The sequence below is a fragment of the Balaenoptera musculus genome, chromosome 6 (genome assembly GCF_009873245.2).
Source record: "Balaenoptera musculus isolate JJ_BM4_2016_0621 chromosome 6, mBalMus1.pri.v3, whole genome shotgun sequence".
Classification (NCBI taxonomy): domain Eukaryota; kingdom Metazoa; phylum Chordata; class Mammalia; order Artiodactyla; family Balaenopteridae; genus Balaenoptera; species Balaenoptera musculus.
This window is the reverse complement of record NC_045790.1, coordinates 34599280-34611837: the sequence shown is the minus strand read 5'-3', so window position 1 is coordinate 34611837 and position 12558 is coordinate 34599280. Positions and strand designations below refer to the sequence as shown.

Sequence of the window (12558 nt, the reverse complement as noted above, 5' to 3'; positions counted from 1 at the left end):
TAGTGTAAAGAAATGCAACAGATTTCTGTATGTTAATCTTGTATCCTGCTACCTTGCTGAATTTATTTATCAGTTCTGGTAGTTTTTGTGTGGAGTCTTTAGGGTTTCCTATATATAGTATCATCGTTTTATTTTTTATTTATTTTTATTGGAGTATAGTTGCTTTCCAATATTGTGTTAGTTTATACTGTACAGCAAAGTGAATCAGCTATATGTATACATATATCCCCTCTTTTTTGTATTTCCTTCTCATTTAGGTCACCACAGAGCATCGAGTAGAGTTCCCTGTGCTATACAGTAGGTTCTCATTAGTTATCTATTTTATACATAGTATCAATAGTGTATCATCTGCATATAATGACAATTTTACCTCTTCCCTTCCAATTTGGATACCTTTTATTTCTTTTTCTTATCTGATTGCTGTGGCTAGGACTTCCAATACTATGTTGAACAAAAATGATGAGAGTGGGCATCCTCGTCTTGTTCCAGATTTCAGCGGGAAGGCTTTCAGCTTTCCACTGTTGAGTATTGTGTTGGCTGTGGGTTTGTCATCAATAGCTTTTATTATGTTGAGATATGTTCCCTCTATATCCACTTTGGTAAGAGTTTTTATCAGGAATGGATGTTAAATTTTATTAAATGCTTTTTCTGCATTTATTGAGATGATCATGTGGTTTTTGTCTTTTCTTCTGTTGGTATGGTGTATCACATTGATTGATTTGTATGTTGAACCATCCTTGTGACCCTGGGATGAATCCAAGTTCATCATGGTGTATGATCCTCTTTAAGTGTTGTTGGATTAGGTTTGCTAATATTTTGTTGAGGATTTTTGCATCTGTATTCATCAAAGATATTGGCCTGTAATTTTCTTTTTTGGTAGTTTCTTTGTTTGGCTTTCGTATCAGGGTGATGGTGGCTTCATAGAATGACTTTGGGAGTGTTCCCTCCTCTTCAGTCTTTTGGAAGAGTTTGAGAAGAACTGGTACAAGTTCTTGTAGAAAACTACATTTGCTTATGCCCCTCCCCAACATTTTATGATTTTGATGCTCTCTTTTACATCTTCATGCTGCTCATTATGGTTATAATCACTTCCACAAAAATTTTTTTTGATTAAAAAAAAATCTGTGCACTGGTTTATTTAAGTGATTTACTGTCTTTTTTTAAAATTAATTTTATTGGCATATAGTTGCTTTTCAATGTTGTGCTACTTTCAGGTGTACAGCATAGTGATTCAGCTATACATATACATATATTCATTCTTTTTCAGATTCTTTCCCCATATAGGTTATTATGGAATATTGAGTAGAGTTCCCTGTGCTATACAGTTAGGTCCTTGTTGGTTATCTATTTTATATATAGTAATGTGTATATGTTAATCTCAAGCTCCTAACTAACAACCCCCCACACACAGCATTTCCCCTTTGGTAATCATAAGTTTGTTTTCGAAATCTGTGAGTCTGTTTCTGTTTTGGAAATAATTTATATCATTTTTAAAAAATGAGACTCCATGTATGAGTGATATCGTATCATATTTGTCTTTCTCTGTCTTACTTCACTTAGTATGATTATCTCTAGGTCCATCCATGTTGATGCAAATGGCATTATTTAGTTCTATTTTATGGCTGAGTAGTATTCCACTGTATATATTACCACATCTTCTTTTAAGTGATTTTTTTTCCTATTGTGATTTTCTCTTTCTTATAGATTCTTGCTTCTTTTCTATTTAGAGAAGACCTTTCAATATTTCTTTTAGGATAGGTTTAGTATTGCTGTATTCTTTTAGTTTTTGCTTGTCTGAAAAATTCTTTATCTCTCCTTCTATTCTAAATGATAATCTTACTGGGTAGAGTATACTAGGTTGCAGGTTTTTCTCTTTCAGGACTTTGAATATATCTTGCCACTCCCTTCTGGCCTGAAATGTTTCTGTAGAGAAATCAGCCAATAGACTTATGGGGGTTCCCTTGTGATTAACACTTTGCTTTTCTCTTGCTGCCTTTAGAATCCTCTCTTTAACTTTTGCCATTTTTATTATACTACATCTTGGTGTAGTGTAATTTGGGTTCATCTTGTTTGGGACCCTCTGTGTTTCCTGTACTGGGTATCTGTTCCTCTTTAGATTTGGGAAGTTTTCAGCCATAATTTCTTCAAATATATTTTTGATACATTTTTCTCTTCCTTCTCCTTCTGGGATCCCTATCATGTGTAGATTGGCTTGCTGTATATCATCCCTTAAGTCTCATATATTGCTTTCATTTAAAAAATAATGTCTTTCTATTTGTTGTTTTGATTGGGTGATTTCTATTAATCTGTCTTCCAGATCACTTACTCGTTCTTCTGCCAATATTAGTTTGCTATTTATTGCCTTAGCTGGGTTTTCATCTCGGCAAGTGAGTTTGCTAATTTTGATTGGCTCATCTTTGTAGTTTCTAATTCCTTGTTACAGTCATCTGCATTTCTATCGATAGACTTTCTTAATTCCTTCAGTGTTTTTATTACCTCCTTTTTGAACTCGGGGTCTAATAGACTGGAGAGGTTTGTTTCATTGTTTATTCTTTCAGGGGAATTCTCTTGATCTTTTAATTGGGAGTGGTTCCTCTGCTTCTTCATTTTACTTATATTTCTCTGACTCTATGAATTTAGGAGAAACAGTTATCTACTGTGGTAAGGGCTGTTTTTATGTGGGAGTATCCCTGTGTAGCCTGCATGAGTCTAATGTTTTTGGTGTGAGGGCTATTTTTAGTATGGATGCCTTCCACAGCTTTCCTCAGTGTGTGCTGGCTGTTATCCCCTTGATAGGGGGTGTGACTGGTATTGTGGTGAACCACAGCCTGCACCAGATGTTGAATGGGGCCTCCTCTTTGCTCTGTGGTTGTCACATCCCTGTCGGGGGCAGGGTCTGCTCCCCAGCTGTGGGAGTAGAAGCCCCCAGATCTGGTTCTAAGCTGCAGTATGAGGTAGGTGGGACTGGAGCACTCCCACTGGGAGAGGAGCCACTGAGTATTCCTCTGCAGGAGCTGTCCACTAGAAGTGCACTCTGTGGGTGTCGCCTGTCACTTGTTTTGTGTGCTCACAAAGTACACTGTTGTTGGCACTGTCCTTGGCCCCACCTTGAATGCTGGCAATCTGCCTGGATGTCCCTCAGCGCTGTGCTCACAAGCTGCCGGTGCAGATCCGTGACGTCCAGCACCTAGATCTCTTGTAGCTGTACACCTGACCTGCCATGGGAGCTACAGGAATTAGCCCAGACCCAGCCCTGCCTCTGTGTGTGCGGGCCCACAAAGCCTGCCACTGCTAATGCTGGACCTGCTCCAGCCACGGGAGCACCAGTAAACTCTTGAATGTTCTGCAGCCCCAGCACTTACAAAGCCACCGGTGGCGCAATCTGCAAAAGTCGCACAGCCACTGGGAATTGGCTCAGATTTCAGCCCCGACTCTGTGTGTGGGAAGCCTGCTGGTGCTTGTGTGCTCCCACAGCTCGTAGAGGTGGACCCTCGCCCACTGTGAACATGCAGAGAATGAGGCTACTAGGTCGGGGGCCCTGCCCCCTCCCTTGCAGCATGTTAAGAATGCGACTTCTATGGCAGGACCTCTGGGCTCCATCCTGTGCACATCCCTGGTTGTGGCCTGGGACACACACTCCAGTCCCTTCAGACCCTCTCCACGCAGCCAACCCCAGTTCCTCTCCCTAGGTCCGTATGCTGAAGCCAAGTTTCAGCACCCACTCCAAATGCACACCAGCAGACGTGTGTTTTGGGCTGGAGGTGCAGCGAGGTGGCTGGGACTGTCTGTGCTGGTCTCTCTCTGTTCGCCTGCCGCAAGCCAGCTGTTGCACTCTCCTCTGAGCCTTTGAAGCTCCCATCTGTCCTGGTTGATCTCCCAGCCAGTGAAGGGGGTTCCCAGGAGTGAGGGAACCTTTCCCCTTTTACAGGTCCCTCCCAGGGGCGCAGTTCTTGTACCAATCCTTTTTTCCCTTTTGTCCTACCCGGTATGTGGTGATCTTTCTTGCAGCTTTGGTTGTATGAGATCTTCTGCCAAACGTTCAGCAGGTATTCTGTGAGAATTGTTTTCCACGTGTAGATGTATTTTTTGTGTATTTGTGGGAGAAGGTGAGCTCCATGTCCTTCTATTCTGCCATCTTGATCTCCGCCCTCTGCAAATATTTTTTTGTTATTTGATGTTAATGATGATTTTTTTGCCATGCAGAAAATTTTGCATTTTATGTAGTCAAATTTATTAGCCTTAATATTTTGTCTTATGGCTTCTGTGTTTTAAGAAAACTTAGAAAGGTTTCGCTCTCTGAAGTTATAGAAGTTCTCCCCAATTCTTTAGGTACTCATGGTTTTATTTCTTTATGCTTACACCTTTGCTACATTTACAATTTATTTTTGAGTAATGTTGCTAGTTGGTACTTGTATTAGTTACGAATTGCATTCAAGTACATGTAACAGATTTAACTATAAAACAGTTTCTCAGGGGTTTTTGGATTCTGCTTAGGACAAAGGGAAGCTGGAAATAGCATTGCTTCCACTATTACAACAACAAGAAAATCACAAGACAATCTGCAAATTCATAACTTTTTGGAAGTTATCAGAGAGCTGATGTTCCAGGGCAATCTAATCTTAATCTTAGGAAAGACAGGTGCCTCCAAGGAGATATAGCACAGATGCACTTGCTTATTTGGGGCTGACTCCATCCCCGGACACCATCAAGCTAGTAAGAATTCAGCTATAAGTTTCAAGGAATCACTAAATGCCAAATATAGGCTAGTGTGAGAATACAGAAAGGAGCCACAAGTACAAGGGCAATTCACAAGCCACTCCGGGAGCCACAAGTACAAGGGCAATTCACACTCATTTGCAGGCTCTTCTCCATGGACCTTACTATGTGTTCACAAGAAAGATCGGGGCAGCGTGCAAGTCCTGAGAAAGTTTCCCTTGTGGTATACAGGCCTGTGGGAAAGGAAGGACAGCCACTGCAGGGAAAGGCATCAAGCCTTACCCAGATCCTTCTCCCCTGTCTTCCCTATAGAACCAAAGCCTTAAGCCACTGGGCGAAGGGCAGTAAATTCTGTCATCAGGTAGCAAATCTTGTATTGGTGAAGACCAGCTACATCTGGAGAAAGGGGAAAAAAAAAACCCTACCCGTGTGGGACCCAGATCATTAGAGGTCTTCCAACAGAGGGTGGGGTAGGATCGTAAAGAAGGCCCTAACCGTAAGACCCGGGGGTACAGTGCTTATCTAAAACTGATGCTGAGGGACTTCCCCCTGGTGGCGCAATGGTTAAGAATCCGCCTGCCAATGCAGGGGACACAGGTTCAATCTCTGGTCCGGGAAGATCCCACATGCTGTGGAGCAACTAAGCCCGTGTGCCACAACTACTGAGCCTGCGCTCTAGAGCTCGCGAGCCACAACTACTGAAGCCTGTATGCCTAGAGCCCATGCTCCGCAACAAGAGAAGCCACTGCAACAGTAAGCCCATGCACCACAACAAAGAGTAACCCCCACTCACCGCAACTAGAGAAAGCCCGCGCACAGCAATGAAGACTCAATGCAGCCATAAATAAATAAATAAATAACATAATTTTAAAAAAATGCCAAAACATGTCTCAAAACAAAAATCTACATATAACAAATTTGAATCAAAACATAATAAACCAGTCTTTAAAAAAAAGTAAACTGATGCTGAATCAGAAAAACAGAGAATGCCTCCCCTGCCCTGCCAAGGAGGCTTGTAAGTATCGAGTAACATGTAACAGCAGTCTACTGCTAAAATAGCATAAAGAGTATAGAGGGAGACATTTTTTGAGGAGCAGGCACTGTGGGAAGATGTAAAGCTGAGGGTGGGGTAGACATTGCCTGTGGACAACCAGCCTCAACCATAAACACAGGTAATGTTAGAGAAACTTGAAGCCTGTTATGCACTGACAGTATCCATAGCACAAACAAAACCCAAACACAAGTCAGCATCTGAGTAGGTTGATTCAATCGCTCACACTAAATCCTAGTAGAAGGAAAGGTGTGCCCATTTCCAGGCATAAAAACTATTTACCTCAGTCTTTACTGCCTTGCAATAGATGTCCAGCTTTCAACAAAGTATTATTATAAGGCATACAAAGATGGAAGAGAAAAATCACACACTATTAAGAGACAAAGCAATTAACAGAATCAGACTCAGATATGATACAGATATTGGAATTACCAGACAGTGAAATGAAGGGAACTATGATTAATATGTTAAAGGATCTAGTAGAAAAAGTGGACAGACTTCATGATCAGATTGGTCAATTTCAGCAGAGAGATGAGAATGCTAGGAAAGAATCAAATGGAAATGCTAGAAATAGAAAAACCGGGTGACACAGATAAAGATTTCTTTTGTCTGGCTTATCAGTAATCTTGACACAGAGAAGGAAAGAATCAGTGAACCTGAAGATAATTCAATAGAACTATCCAAATTGAAACACAAAGAAAAAAGTGGAAAAAAAAACCCCAACAGAACAGAATATCCAAGAGCTGTGGGACAATATCAAACAGTCTAACATATATGCAATTGGCATCCCAGGAGAGGGAGGGAGGGAGGGAGGAAAGTTGGTGGGGGTGGGGGGGGGAGAGAGAGAGAGAGAGAGGGAGGGAGGGAGGGAGGAAGAGGAGGAGAGGGAGGAAATGGGACAGAAGAAATATTTGAAGAAATAATGGCCAAGAATTTTCCAAAATTAATGACAGATATCAAACCACAAATCCAAGAAGATCAGAGAATACTAAGCAGGATAAACAACTAAAAACACAGCTAGACATATCATGTTTGAACTGCTGAGAACTAAAGACAAAGAGAAGGTCTTGAAGGCAACTTGAGAAAAAAAGAAACATTACATAAAGCGGAACAAGGATACAAATATAGCTGACTTCTTATAAAAAACTATGCAAGCCAGAAGACAGTGGAGTGACTCCTTCAAAGGGCTGGAAGGAAAAAAATGTCAACCTATAATTCTACATTAAGCAAAAAAAAAAATTTCAAAGATTAAAGAGAAATGAAGACTTTTTCAGACCAATAAGCTTTCTCTTCTTCATAAAACAGGAAATTGGCTGCCAACCAGTGATTCTCCCACTTCTTATCTAACAGAACCCCAATTTAAAAAAAAGTGAGGTAAAATTAATCATCTCAAAAATAAACCCTGTACTCATTAAGCATCAATCCCCATTCAGTCGTCTCCCCAGTCCCTGTCAATCATTAATCTGCTTTCTATATCTATGTAATTTCTAATTCTGAACATTTAATATAAATGGAGTCATATGATATGTGGCCTTTTGTGTCTGGCCTCTTTCACTTAATGTAGTGTTTTCAAGGTTCACTCATGTTGTAGAATGTATCAGTACTTCATTTTTATGGCTGAATAATATTCTATTTAATGGATACACCACATTTTGTTTATCCATTCATCAGCTGATGGACAGCTGGGTTGTTTCTGCCTTTTGGCTATTATGAGTAATGCTGCTATGAACATTCTTTATACAAGGTTTTGTTTTCCGTTCTCTTGGGTATCTATGTAGGGGTAGAATTGATGGGTCACATGGTAATTCTACGTTTAACTTTTTGAGGAACCATCAAAGTGTTTTCAGCAGTGTCTGTACCATTTTACATTCCCACCAGCAATGTATGATGAACGCTAATTTTTACTCAGGGCTGCAATATGCCTAGTTCCTCAGGATGAATCATGATTGGTAAAAGACAATTGAGGGATAGTATATTGTCAAAAATGGCCATGTTAATATTTCCAGTGTGACATGCTTTTCCTGAAACTTGTCACTTCACCATCAAGAGATGGATTGTTTCCTCTCCCCTTGAAACTGGTGGTTAGGCTTTTGTGACTCACTTGACGAACAGAAGATGGAGTAAGTAATGTGTGACTTCTGATGTTATGTCATAAAAGGCAATATGGCTTCTGCAAGTTCTTTTTCTCAGAACATGTACCCTTGATTTCCTGAGTAGCCATGTTGGAAGTCCAGAAGATTATGAGTAAGAGAGATTACATAGAAATAGAGTGAGCTGCCCAAGGAGCCCCGGTTGTTCCAGCCCCAACTGATTATCTTCTCAACGCAGGTACCAGATGTGTAGATGAGTAAGTCTTCTGATGATTCCCACACCAGCATTGTCTGCAATTGTGGACAGATTCCAAACAAAACTGCCTAGCTGACCTCACCCAATCACCCAAACAATGAGAGGTAATAATAAAATACTGTAATTGTCTTTTAAGCCACTCACTTTGGGAGTGGTTTATTAATCAATAATATATGTCAAAACAATTGATCCCCTTTGCCAGATTCCCAATTTCCAGACTACTTTGCATCTAAGGATGGACATGTGGACGCAGTTCTGACTAATAAGACATATGAGGAAATCTGCTGGGGGGCTTCTGGGAAAGAGTTCACTTTCTGATAAAAGAGACAAGATATGAGAGCGTGCTTATAGCTTCCCAACCTATGACCTCTCGCCTTCTGCCTTTGAATAAGAAGTTGGACTAATGCTTACATCTAGAGTAGCCATCTTGTGACCCTGATGTTTGATGGCATCAACAAATCCCTAAAGGAACTCTGGAACTTCCTGGGTTTGACTACATTTTCTGAGCCAGAGCACTTACATTCCTTCCAACTACTTTTCATGTGCCATAATTCTGAGTTATATCTGTTTCCTAGTTTTATCTAAGATACAATTTTCAATTCTTATTTTCCTTGTTTTCAGGTGATTTTCTTTTTTCTTAAATTTTATTTTTTTGGCTGCGTTGGGTCTTAGTTGTGGCATGTGGGATCTTTCATTGCGGCGTGTGGTCTCTTCGTTGCGGCGCTTGGGCTTCTCTCTAGTTGTGGCATGCAGGTTTTCTCCCTCTTGTTGTGGTGTGTGGACTCCAGGGCACGTGGGCTCTGTAATTTGTGGCACACGGGCTCTCTCGTTGAGGCACGTGAGCTCAATAGTTGTGGTGTGTGGGCTTAGTTGCTCTGTGGCATGTTGGATCCTAGTTCCCTGACCAGGGATTGAACCCACGTCCCCTGCACTGGAAGGCGAATTCTTCACCACTGGACTACCAGGGAAGTCCCTGAGGTGATTTTCTAGAAGAAGCCTATTTATTCATCATCTTGAAACTGATCAACCTTATTCATAACAAGAAAATGCAAACTAAAACAATAAGAGGACTTCCCTGGTGGCGCAGTGGTTAAGAATCTGCCTGCCAATGTAGGGGACACGGGTTTGAGCCCTGGTCCGGGAAGATCCCACATGCCGCAGAGCAACTATGCCCGTGTGCCACAACTACTGAGCCTGTGCTCTAGAGCCCGTGAGCCACAACTACTGAGCCCACGTGCCGCAACTACTGAAGCCCGCGCGCCTAGAGCCCATGCTCCGCAACAAGAGAAGCCACCACAATGAGAAGCCTGTGCACTGCAACAAAGAGTAGCCCCCACTCACCGCAACTAGAGAAAGCCCGCACACAGCAACAAAGACCCGACACAGCCAAAAATAAATGAATAAAATAAATAAATAAATAAATAAATAAATAATAAAAATAAATTTCTAAACAAAACAAAACAAAAAAAACCCAATAAGATACCACCTTCATTTTTCAGATTGACAAAAATAAAAATGTTTGATTATAAAATATGTTTAGGAAAGGTGTGGAAAGAGGCTTTCTTACATGCTGCTGGTTGGAACATAAATAGGAACAAACTTTTGGAGTCCCATTTAGCAGTACCTGTGGAAATGTATAATGCTAATGCTCATAGCCTTTAACCAAGCATTTCCCTTTCTAGGAATTATTCTAGCTAATAGATAAACTCACAAAGACTTACGTGTAAGGGTGTTCACTGCATCATTATTTATAATAGTGAAAGAGTGGAAACAAGTTAAACATGAGGCTGGTTGAATAAATTATGATATATCCACACAATGGAATACTATACAGCCATTAAAAAGGATGAGGTAGGTATATATGCTCTTGTACATAAGTGAAACAAGTGTATATAGTTTCCTCTCATTTTTATAAAGAAAAAAGTATGGGAAATACACAAATATTATGTATTTATATTAATTATAATAAGTAGTACATTTATATTACAAATACAATATAAATAAATATAAATATGATGGGGTGGTTAATGGCCATCTTGGAGGCTGGCTACAAGACAGGCAGATGAATTCTATCTCTATTCTCCATCTCTAACAGATTGTTATGAAGCACAATGTTTCTGTTTTGCCTGCCCAGAGACGTCCTGGCATGGCTAAGTGACAGTTGGGCTGGTTCTATAATGCACCACCTTATATTTCCTTTCCAGTCGTTCCTGCCTCATTTCCCTTTTCCCTCACTCTCCTTAAAAGGAATTAGTCCTTAAGTTTTCCCTGGGCTCTGTTTTCTAGAGAACTGGAGCTAATATGAAGTGGATAACTTAACTGTTTCATGATACAATTTTTAAAGGGGGGTGGGGGAAAGAGAAAAGAAAGTGTTCTTAAGATATGCAAGGGCTCAGTGTGTTCCATCCGTGTACTCTCCTCCTGAGAAAACTCTTGAAAGTACTGAGAGAAGAGAAGTCATGGTATAAAAGAACTGCCAATGGGCACTGGACCCATTTAAACAAGTTTCCTTTTCCATTTCATTCTTTTCTCTTCAAAATCACTATTGAAATGTCCAAGGAAATATAAAAGTAGGAGAAAATGTATTTCAGTACAGGAAGGGCATTTATATTTTGTGAAATTTTAGCAAGATACAGTGCAAATGTGTCTAGACTGAAGGGAATATTAATCAGCTTTCAATTTCATGAATAGAGAAGAGAATCTCACCTGGAAAATAAGTAGATGAAAGTCCCCCACAGAACTCTTCCACAAATCCAAGATCAGAATAACAGAGCTGGGAGTGAGAGTGGGCTATGGGACAGTAGCGAGAAAGAACCAAATGAACTTGGACCCTGCTCCATGGCCCAGTCCTGTAGCAGCTCTCACCATGGTCTCTCTCAGCATCTCCACAGAGTAAGATACCTCTAGGCAAGTCAGGAACATTGCTGCAGGCTCCCCAACAAAGAGCTTTGCCTCAGCTAACTTCTGATTGCCACAACTATCACAGGGAAAAAATAACCACTAACTACATCAGTGAATATGGTGGGCCCACACTTTTTTTGTGCCAGGTGAAAAATTATGCACTTTATTTACACAAATCTGCATTGAACACTTGCGTTTAAAAATCAGGCACACTTTAACATGACAATTACCTATAATAAAGGCATGCTTCATGAAAATGTAGTACAGTGTGAGTATCAAGCTGCTTGTTTTTGTAAGTCACGTTTTATTGGAACACACTCATTCCCATTTGTTGAGTATTGTCTATGGCTGCTTTCTCACTACAAGGGCAGAGTTGGATAGATGCAGCAGAGACCCACGAGTCTAAAGTATTTACTGTCTGAAAAATGTGGCTTACAACAGAACTATAGGTAAACGCAGCCTGTGAGAAATAGTTTCAGTAATGATATATTCTCTCACTTGTATTGCACATCTTCTCTAAGCCCTTGGGCAGGTGTATACCTTGTGCTCAAAGACTTTGTATCTCTAGGTATAAATGCTGTATAAAAGTTTTTCCTTCATCAAAAATTACAAATCTTTTGGGACTTTCCTGGTGGTCCAGTCGTTAAGACTCCACGCTCCCAATGCAGGGTACACAGGTTTGATCCCTGGTTGGGTAACTAAGATCCCACGTGTCCTGCGGCACGGCCAAAATAAAAAAAGTATTTATAAATCTTTTGTAAATATTTTAATCCTAGCCTGACACATGGCATTGCAGTTCTACAAAATAGTGAGCTCTGTAAAGCACCTTTAGGTTAGCACCAGTTTTTATACTGAAGAAGAGACAATTTAATACAGAATGAGAAGGTTGAATTTTGAACACAGAAAGGGGTAAAAACCCCTCCAGAGTGTCCATTTTGGAGGATTATTTACAACCATATTAAACCCTAATGTTCACATTGGCTTCTTGCTCTCACCTCTCCAGGTAACTGCAGAAATGAGTATTTCAAGCTATTTAACAATTTCTATTCATCTGCATCTATCCCTTGGAAATACGAAGGCCACAAATACAGTAAGTCCCCTACATACGAACCTTCAAGTTCCGAACTTTCAAAGAGGCGAACGTGCATCTGGCTCCTTGTTGGAACTGTGCCATCAGTGTCAGGCGTGAGTGAAACTGCAGCTTGCCTTCCGTCTCCTTTTGCTGACGATCCTTCAGCTCTACCATCTCCCACCTCCTCCCTCCTCCAGTCAGTAGCTGTTCTTGCCCGTTCACTCGATGCCAGCCCCTGTATGCCAGCTGTCGTACTGTACTACTGTACTTTTCAAGGTACTGTACCGTAAGATTAAAAATGTTTTCTATATTTTTTGTGTTTGGTTGTTTTTTATGTATTATTTGTGTGAAAAGTATTATAAACCTATTACAGTACAGTATATATAGCCGATTGTGTAGTTGGGTACCTAGGCTAACTTTGTTGGACTTATGAACAAACTGGACTTAACAACTCACTCTCAGAATGGAACTC

At 40.6% G+C, this 12558-nt stretch overlaps 1 long non-coding RNA gene across 1 annotated transcript; it reads left to right on the top strand.

Annotated features, from left to right (window-relative positions):
• The first annotated feature begins 257 nt into the window (after positions 1-257).
• On the top strand, positions 258-12307 carry LOC118897375. Its single transcript, XR_005020410.1, has 3 exons — positions 258-297; positions 8096-8217; positions 12018-12307. It is a non-coding gene; the product is annotated as an uncharacterized LOC118897375 (long non-coding RNA).
• Positions 12308-12558: the final 251 nt, after the last annotated feature.